We start from the raw sequence: 9,916 nt of genomic DNA on the forward strand, positions 1-9,916 counted from the left end.
CTGCCCCCAGGTTTTGGTGACTCCCATGTTTTGGGTGATCTCGGCTCTGCCCCCGGGTTTTGGTGACCCCCCCAGGTTTTGGGTGACCTCTGTTCTGACCCGGGTTTGGGGCGACCCCCCCCCCCCCCAGCGCGGGGCCGGGGGGGGGAGACCCGGCCATCTTTCACTCCAAATTGTCTGCGGGGTTTGGGAGCCGAACTCCCAGGGAATAGAAACACAAATATTTCCATCCAGCGCTATAATTATGAATTAGAACAAAGCTCTGTCTTTATTAGGTGCTAATAGAGATAAAGGGGGTTTTGAAATGCAAGGCACAGCTATATAAATGCTAATTCACCCGGAGACCTTCCTCCCTCCCCAGGCCCCCCCCCGGCAGAACCCGGGATTCGAGGCAACTTCTCTAAAAAAAAAAAAAAAATAAAATAAAATAAATAAATCCCGGCCGAGCAAACTCCGAGAAATCATCTCTGCAACTCCATGGAGTTTGTGGAGCGATGGAGCACGTCCCCTCCGCCGGGCTGCCCCGGCACCGGGCGATGCCCCGGCAGGGACACACGTGTTGCAGCGTGAACTGGTGCACACACACACACACACACACACACACACACACACACGCACACACACACACACGCTGCAGTATGGACCGGTTCGTGCACGCACGAACCCACGGCGACGCGTACACGCACGTGGCAGCATGCGCTGGTGCCCACGCATTGCAGCGTGGGTGCGTTGTGAGCGCGCAGAGGCGCTGCGGCACGCAGCTGTGAGCGCGCACACACACGTCACGGCGTGCAACACACACATGTCACAGCATGCAATACGCACACACACAGCAGAGCGCGCACATACACAAGTCGCGGCACGCAACACACATCACAGTGCGCATGTGCACACACGCACGCATCACAGCATGCGCTGGTGCGCACACACCCCCCGCAGCATGCAACACGCACACATCACAGCACGCGCATACACATGTTGCAGCATGCACTGCTGTGCGTGTACACGTGTCGCAGCACGCACAAACACACGTCACAGCATGCACAAACACACGTCGGGGCATGCACTGGTGCACACACACACACACGTCGCAGCATGGATGCACACACAGAGGTCGCAGCATGTAACACACATCGCAGCGTGCACACACACACATGTTGCAGCATGCACAGGTGCACACACACACGTCGCAGCATGGAACACGCGTGGCAGCACGCGCACACGCACACGTCGCAGCATGCAGCCCACACATATGCATCGCAGCACACACATACCCACGTCGCAGCATGCACTGGTGCACACATGCACACCCCCCAGCATGCAACACACCCCCCCATCACAGCACACACATACACGTGTCGCAGCACGCAACACACATGTTGCAGCATGCACAGGTGCACACACACATGTCGCAGCATGGAACACGCGTGGCAGCACGCGCACACGCACATGTCGCAGCATGCACTGGTGCACACATACACGTGTCACAGCGTGCAACACACGCGTTGCAGCATGCACTGGTGCACACATGCACACCCCCCAGCATGCGACACACCCCCCCATCACAGCACACACATACACGTGTCGCAGCACGCAACACACATGTTGCAGCATGCACCGGTGCGTGTACACACACATTGCAGCATGCACTGGTGCACACACACACATCGCAGCATGCAACACACACACGTTGCAGCATGCACTGGTGCACGCACACACACGTTGCAGCATGCAACACGCACAAGTTGCGGCACGCAATACACACACACACACATCACAGCACGCACATACACACGTTGCAGCGCACACCAGTGCACAGAGACATCACAGCACACACACACACACGTGTCACAGCACACACGCGTGTGCCAGCACGGTGGCGTCACTGTACCCACCACCACGCACACACACGACCCTCCCTCAAGGCCCGAGCGGGCGGGCAAGGCCAGGCAGGCCCTTGGCCACCGCACCAGAGCCACGGCCCCCGTTTACCGCGGGGGTCGCAGCCGTCGCGCTGCGGGGAGCGGCCGCCCCTCGGTTCCCCAGGCGGGGACCCCAGCCGCGAGCCACCCGGGGGGCGCCCGGGGAAAGAGCAGAGCCCCCAGCCCAGCTCCTGCCTCCAGCGGGGCTGGAAGTGCTTCCAGAGCGGGTTATGAGGGAAATGAGCGTCACGGATGCCAACGGAGGGAAAGCGTCTCACTAGCACTCATCCTGCCTCCCACCGTCCTGCCCGCTGCTCCGGACTCCTCTTTTCCAGGGAATTCCCGCCGCCTGGCACAGCCCCGGAGAGCGTTCGCCCACCCACCGGCTGTGCGAAGGCCGGTACAACGGCCCCGGCTTTTCCCGGGATCCCCATCCCTCTCCCTGCCACCCCAAAGAGGTGTTTTTCCATTCTCTCCCCTATCGATTTTCACTCCGGTGCAGAGAAACAAGACAATCCCGGCTCGCCCCAAAACTCGGCCCTGCAACCAAGGGCTGCCCTGGGCCGGGGGGGGCTCAGGGGGCCGCAGGAGAAGCGGGGGTAAGTGTGTGCCTTCGCCCCCCTCCCTGCCTGGGCATCCTCAGCCTCTCGGGGGAAGGTGGGTGCGAGGGGGCTGCACCGGGGGTCGTTTCACCAGGGTTGGGGGGGGGACACTGGGGGGTCCCTCATTCCCCCAGCCGTGCTCGATCCGGTTCTCGGGGCTGCGGCGCTCCGCAGCCGGGCAGGAGGATGCTCCTGGAGCAGCGGCGGGCGGGGGGGGTGTCTGGCAGAGGGGGGGCCCGATCCTGCCCCAGCAGGACATGGTCTCATCCCTCCGGGATGTGCCGGCTACCCTGGGTTACACCAGCCAGGATCCGGCCCTCTGTGCTCGGGGTAGTTTTCAGTTAAACCCAAAATATCCTGTAATAGCCCACAGAGGGGTTTTTATTTCTTTCTTCCCTTTTTTCTTTTTTTTTTTTTTAATTATTATTATTATTATTATTACTTTTTTTTTTTATTTTAAATAAATCTATTATGAGGAGCTTAGAGATGTGTGTAAAACCGACAAGGGACGATTTGAGGATTAGGGATCGGCGCTGTCCTGGTGCGACGGGCAAAGAAAAGCAAATCCTTGGCGGGGGGGGGGAGGGGAATGAGCGGGGCCGGGGCGGGGGGGGGCGGTGGTGTCACCGCGGCTCCGGGAGACCCCGGGGCCGGCACGGGGGCGGGGGGGGGGGGGGGGGGTATCCCGGAGCGCACCCCCGCGGTTTCCCCCTGCCCCTCCGGCATCCAGTTTAGCATAAAAGTCATTTGGGTTTGGTCGCGTGTCGTGTGTGTGTGTCTGTGTGTCCCCCCCCGTCCCCCCCCCGCCGTCATTTCCCGGCCGTCGATAACCGTCCTGAGCATCGGGGAAAGGCACCGGCGAGCTGTGCGGGGCGAGGAGCGGTTAATTCCCACCCCCCACCCCCCCCCGCAACACACGCACACCCCGCCAAGGATAATTGGCTTGTTTACCGTTTTCCTGACCCAAAAAAGACAATGAAATCGTGCACGAAACCAAGAGGTTTTAGCCACACGCCCGCAGAGGGAGAGCGGCGACATAAATAAAACACAAACGGGGACCCGGGCGGGGGGGGGGGATAACGGGTTCCCAGCCTCAGCAGGGACAGGACGATTCTCGGGGTGGCTTTTTGGGGACAAAATCTGTGTTTTGTTTTCTTTTTTCCTGGAAACTGTTCCATTGGGGCTGGGCCAGCCTGGGCTGCGGCTGCTTTGGGTGAAAACCCCACGGTTTGAGCAAAACCCGCTGCCGGGGCAGCGTGACCCCCTCGGGGTGCGGAATGGGGGGGGAGGGAGCCCGAGCACCCCCGGGCCCGCTGGTCCCGCATCCCTGCGGCAGGCGCCGAGCGGGCCCCCCCCTGCCCCTGCTCATCCTCTTGCTTTAACGCACCACCTCTATTTATTCTGCTCCTGTAACTGTAAAATTGATTTTCTTGCAACAAGACGCTTGTCTTTCACTACTGAACGCACCCAAATGCTCCAACATAAGACACTGGCAATTTTTAATTAGTTTCCTTTATACCTCTTGCCTCCCCGAGCAGGCAGGTGGAACCGGAACGGGGGGAGCCCGCAAAGGAGCCGGATCCAGAGGTGACAAAAGAACTTTTTATTCTTGATGTAATTATTAATACCCCACGCCGTTCACCTAACGAGGCAGGAGGGCAAGGGCAGGTGGCAGCAGGCTCATGGGGGGGCGGTGATTAGTGCATCCTTTAGTTGCGGGGCTGGAGAAGAATCTTAAACCACCTCTATCTTTAAATATTATCCCAGGGCAGCTCCTCGCTGCCCCACAGATGCCTCCCCAGGGCCCCAAACCAGCCCTGGTGTGGCAATGGGCTACTGGTCCCAGTTCCGCTTGGTGGTGGGGAGGGGGGGGAAGGCATGGGGAGAGGGGGGGAAGGTGTGGGGAGCCCCTCGAAGCTGCAAACGCACGTGGCTGATACCAGTAAAGGACTAATTGAGCCGTGCTTCCCATCACGCCCCCCTGATAACGAGCCCGGGGTTATTAAAGCCTTAATGGCTGATTGGCAGAGGGTGCTGCTGCTCTGCCAGGCTCCCACCCTGCCCACAGCCCCGCCGGGGATGCTGTGAGCCCCCCAGCTTGGGGGAGGGGGGTCCTGCAGCCACCCTGTGACCCCCCCCCCCCCCGAGGGGCTGCGCTGAAGCCCCAGTAACGCCTTGGGTGATGCTGGCGGGAAGCGTGCAGGTGAGGTGCCGGCACCGCGTGTCCTCCTTCACCAAAGCCCTGGATGGAGGTTGCTGCCATCGCTCCCGGCTGGGTAGACACGATGTGGGCACCCCCTGCGCCCCCCAGCACCCCCTGCCCCTTCCCTCCGGCACCCCCAGCCCGCCGCTGCGCTCCCTGCTCTTCCCCTTTCGCCTTCCCCAAAACGCGGGGGCAGCTCGGCCTCGGGGGCAGCGATGGGGCGAGAGGGGCGGCCGGACCCCTGAGCACCCCCGGGTCAGGGCTGGGGGGGGGTGGTCCTCGGGTGCGGGGCAAGGTCAGAGGGGTCAAGGGCTGCAAAGGGAGGAGGGAGAAGCCCCTCTGCCCCCTCCGGCGGGGCGGCAGCACACAGGCGGGAGCGCACAAGCGTGCGGACGGACGCGTGCGTGCCCGGAGAAGCCACCCAAAAAAAAAAGTTACTGGGGGGAGGAGGAAAAAAAAGGCGGGGGGGGAGGGGGGGGGGGGAAGGAAAGGAAAGTCCTGCAGTCTTTTGCCTTGTCAGTTCTCCGTCTGCTGTCACTCAGCCGCCGAATTCTCCTTCAAGTTGTCATAGCAAGGCTGGCGGGGATTATGCCGAGGCTCTGTCCAGAATTGATTCATGTGGAACGCGTGCTTGACGAGCGGAACCGCTGGTGTGAGCGGGAGCCGCTGAGACCCCCTATTTTCCCACCTTCCTCAGACAATCTGGTATTGTTTGGCCGCAGCCTTAGTGATCCCTGCGCCGGGGCTGTGACTGACACAGCTTTGAGGCTCTAAGGCGTATTTTGAATTTCTAAAACCTCTCAGGAAGTCCCCGGGGTGCCTTCTGCCATTGTCTTGTTTCTCCTTTCGCCTTTTTCCCTTTCCACCCCGAACCCCTACCGCCTCCCCAGCTCCTCCTCCCCCCCCCGCCCCCTTTTCTCCCCCTAATTCCAGGCCCTATGATCCCAAACACAACCCAGATTTCTCTTTCCCCCCCGTGTTTGCGTTCTGACTCTCTCTGGAGCTGCTCAGCCAGTTTGCAAACATGATTTTAAAAACAAAAACAAAAAAAAAAAAACAAACCCCTAAGTAAAGCTCTAAAAGTTCCCAAATCCTTGATCCGTCGTGGAGAAGAAGGGCTTTATTTGTTTGCTTTTAATCAGCTGACACAAACCCCGGGACGTGTTGAAAAATAATGATAGAAATAAATCTTTCGCCTAATCTAGTGCAGGCTTGGATCTCTCCTGCTCCTCTCCGTCCATCCATCCCCATCCATCCCTGCCAGGGATGGACCATCCCACGGGATCCGGCTGAGGAGTTTCCATCCTGGCAAAGCGTTTCCCCCAGGAGCCCCCGTCCCCGGCGAAGGACCGGGCTGTCCCCGCCTTGGGCTTCCACGTGCCGGGACCACTGAGCCCCGTCCCCTCGCAGCCCCCGGCCTCTCCTGGGCTCGGCACTATATAACCATTTCCCATTTCCAGTCTTAATCTTATAAGAATGAATTGAGAATGACCAGCGTAAATACACAGGTGCCACTGGGAGCAGAAACCACTCTTTAATCTCAGATATGAAAACAATTCCCTGCTCCGCTCGCTAGCAATCAGCCAGCGCTATCAGCGCCGCGCTCTCCCCGGGAACAGGAGAGCTTATAAATATGAATTAGCGCAGAGAAAATCTACTCTCTTACCTAAAGCTAAATGTTATCTGGGTCCCTTTCCAGCAGTGGCTGACATTTCCAGAGTGCTTTTAGTCACATCTGCGGGAAGACAACTCATTTCTTGTTTTAAGGGGGAAAAAAAAAAAAAAAAAGGAAGAGAGGGGAGAAAGAGGAAGCGGAGGAGGAGGACGATGAGCGGTGGCACAGGGAGACGCTGCCTTTGTTGAAAGAGGGAAATGCGGGATGCCTGAGCCTCCTCCGGGAGAGGGGAGATGCCGGGTGGGCTCTGCCCCGGCACCGGGCGCTCACGGGGAAAGGACGGGGTGGCCGAAGCCCCGAGGCAGCAGCACAAGGTGATCCCACCTGAGCGAGGCCTCGGGACGCAGGTGCTCATGGCCGGGGCATCGAGCAGCCCCGGGGTGGCTCCAAGAGCTGCCCCAAAAACGGGGAGGTTGAGCAGCCGCGGTCCTCGGCAAGGGTGAGCTGCGCTGCCCTGCCCGAGCTGGGGAAACTGAGGCACGGCATGGGAAACGCTCCCGCAACCTCGGCCGGGGGGATCTCTGTGGCGAGAGCACGAGGAAGGCGATGGGGCAGGGGGTGCTGGGCCCTCAGCCCCCTGTCCCAGGCATGGGGCTCGCTCTGCTCCGGTGGCATCCCAGCCGGCGGCATCTCTCCTGCCCTCGCAGAGCGGTTTTGGGTGGGAAGGGACCATTAAAGCCCATCCAGCCCAACCCCTTGCCACGCGCAGGGACAACTCCGACCAGCCCAGGTTGCTCCGAGCCCCGTCCAACCTGACCTTGGATGTTTCCAGGGATGGGGCAGCCCCCACCTCCCTGGGGCAACCTGGGCCAGGCGCTCACCCCCCTCCCTGAAAAACATTTCTTCCTTCTATCTAGCCTGAATCTCCCCTCTTTCAGTTTAAATCCATCACCCCTCACCCTATCGCAACAGGCCCTGCCCTGGGTGCCCCAGGGACCCCCCCCACATTGTCCCTGCACCCCAAAGGCCCCCGTGGAGGCGTGGGGTCCCTCCACGGGCCGGAGCTGCTGACGATGGGGAAGGACGCGGCCCCGCAGCGGGTGTGAAACCCCGTCCCCCCTCCATCCCTCCATCCTTCCATCCCACCGCCCGGCTCCGCTCCCGCTCCCTGCGCCCGCCGGCCTCTCCCCGACACCGAATCTGCGAGGCGAGGGGCTGCAGAGCGCCGGAGTCTCTAATGGGATGCTTAAGCCATCTTTTAGGTTTTTAATGAGCGGTTCCTGGCAGGAATGCTAAACATCACTAGGTAGACAGACCTGTCTCGCTGTCAGGCGGCGCGATGTGTTTCTGTGTCCTTGTCTGGCTTAAGTGAGCTCTGACCTCATTTGCTTCGTGCCATTCAATTAACAAGGCGAGCGGCGCTGGGGAGGTGTGTGTGTGGGGGGGGGAGTTTAACCGTATGTATTAATTTCCATTTTATGTTCCAAACAATTGAGCGTCGCTGGGCGGCGGGAGGCGGCCGGCCCCTCCGCGGGTACCGTCCCCAGCTCTGCCCGGGCTGCGCTTTGCCGGTGACCCCCAGCCCAGCGCCGGCGGATGGTGGGGTTCGGGGGGGACCTCGGGGGTCCCCGCTCCGGCCTCGCCGTCCCGGGGCAGACCCATGCCCTGCACAGCCCCTTCTCCGCCCTTCGGTTAATGCCCCTCCATCTTATGCTTCATCCGGAGCGGCAGCGGCTGCACATGGAGACAGAAACGATTTGGAAAAGGGCGAGAGAGGGAGAGAAATGTTTCCCGGGATGTTAAAAAAAGCGACTTCAGGCACCTAAATTTATGCTGCTCGAAAATGGATTTTATTCCAGTGTAATGAGAGAACAAAATAATTAATTCCTCTCCCGCAGACAAAAGGCTGGAGGCTTTCCTCCAGCCCCATCTTCCCACCGAGGCGTCGGGAGGATGGGCCGGTTCCCGGGGCAGCTCGCCCGGCGCCAGGGCCCGATCCTGGCAGGGAGCTGGCTCTGCACCCCAGGGAGGTGTCCTGGCCGGGGACGGGGGGCTGCAAAGGGCAGCCCCCTTCGCAGGGTCGTGCAGGGGACCGGGACTCCCAGCCGTGTCCACCATCACCGCCCTGATCCCTTCTCCCGCTGCCCGGGCTGGGTCTGGTCCCGAGCTCCATCCAGCACCCGCCCGTGGGTGGCAGAGGGGGGTGTCTGCGGGCAGGATGGCAGCCCCCTCGCCAAGAGGCAAATTACCGGCGTTCCAAAGGGAAAGGGGCTACTTCTGCTCTTCAAACGCAGCCCCCCCCTCCCTTCCCCCCCAACTCTTCTCGGGGTAAACAGGGGGATTGTGCTTGTTCTGGGTGAAGTCATAAATATTAATTATGCAAACCCAGCCTCTTCTAGCCCACCCTTATCTCCACAACATTCCAGGACGGGGAGAAACAGAGGCAGAGTCAATTTATTCACTGAGCGGGTCACTCTCTTTAAGAACATCCCTTTCAAAAGAGAGCTGCAACTAGAGCAGATCAAGCAGGGCCGGGTTCGCCTCCCTCAGATATGATAAAATATTCTAATAAATACTTGGGAAGCCCATTACAAGGAGAACGTTTCGTGCCTTCGAGACCTTCGCGGCGGGGCCTTTCACGCGGGTCTCCCGTCCGAGCTGTGGCGAGGGCGGGGGGGGGCCGTGCAGCATCCCCCGAGGCCCCACCACCCCTCCGTCTCACGCGGAGGGTCGCTGCCCCACGGGATGCTCCCCCTATTTCCAATTTTAGTAGCAAAACATAAAAAATCTGCTCCTGGCTCACAGCTTTGGGGAGGAGGGCTTGAAAAGGAGCTCCTCTCGATGAGGGCTGTGGCAAGGAGGGGGAATGGAGCCGAACCCCCCCCACACACATATCCCCGGCATGTGGAACAGAGCTGACATGGCTGGCGTGGTGCGACCCACGGCCATGGGCTCGCCTGGGGTTCGTTTTCTCCCCTCGTAGGTGCAGGAGAAACCTCCTGCTCGGGTCCCTTTGCTGCGGGACACATAAAACCCTGCGGGGCCCCCCAGTAGTGCAGGCGGCCCCGGCCATGGGGACAACTGCACCCCAGCCCTGTCCCCACTCCCATCCCATCCCTGGCCCCATTCCCAGCCCAACCCTGGGCCTATCCCCATTCCCATCCCAGTCCCACTCCCACCCCGACCCTATCCCCATGCCCATCCCAACCCCGGCCTCATCCCAGCCCCATCCCCAGTCACATCCCAATACTATCCCCATTCCCAACCCATTCCCAGTCCCACCCCACCCCTATCCCCATTCCCATCCCATCCCCGGCCTCATCCCAGCCCCATCCCCAGTCACATCCCAATACTATCCCCATTCCCATCCCAACCCCGGCCTCATCCCAACCCCATCCCCAGTCACATCCCAATACTATCCCCATTCCCAACCCATTCCCAGTCCCACCCCACCCCTATCCCCATTCCCATCCCATCCCCGGCCTCATCCCAGCCCCATCCCCAGTCACATCCCAATACTATCCCCATTCCCATCCCATTCCCAGTCCCACCCCACCCCTATCCCCATTCCCAT

Source organism: Larus michahellis, chromosome 23 (genome assembly GCF_964199755.1).
Source record: "Larus michahellis chromosome 23, bLarMic1.1, whole genome shotgun sequence".
Taxonomy (NCBI): Eukaryota; Metazoa; Chordata; class Aves; order Charadriiformes; family Laridae; genus Larus; species Larus michahellis.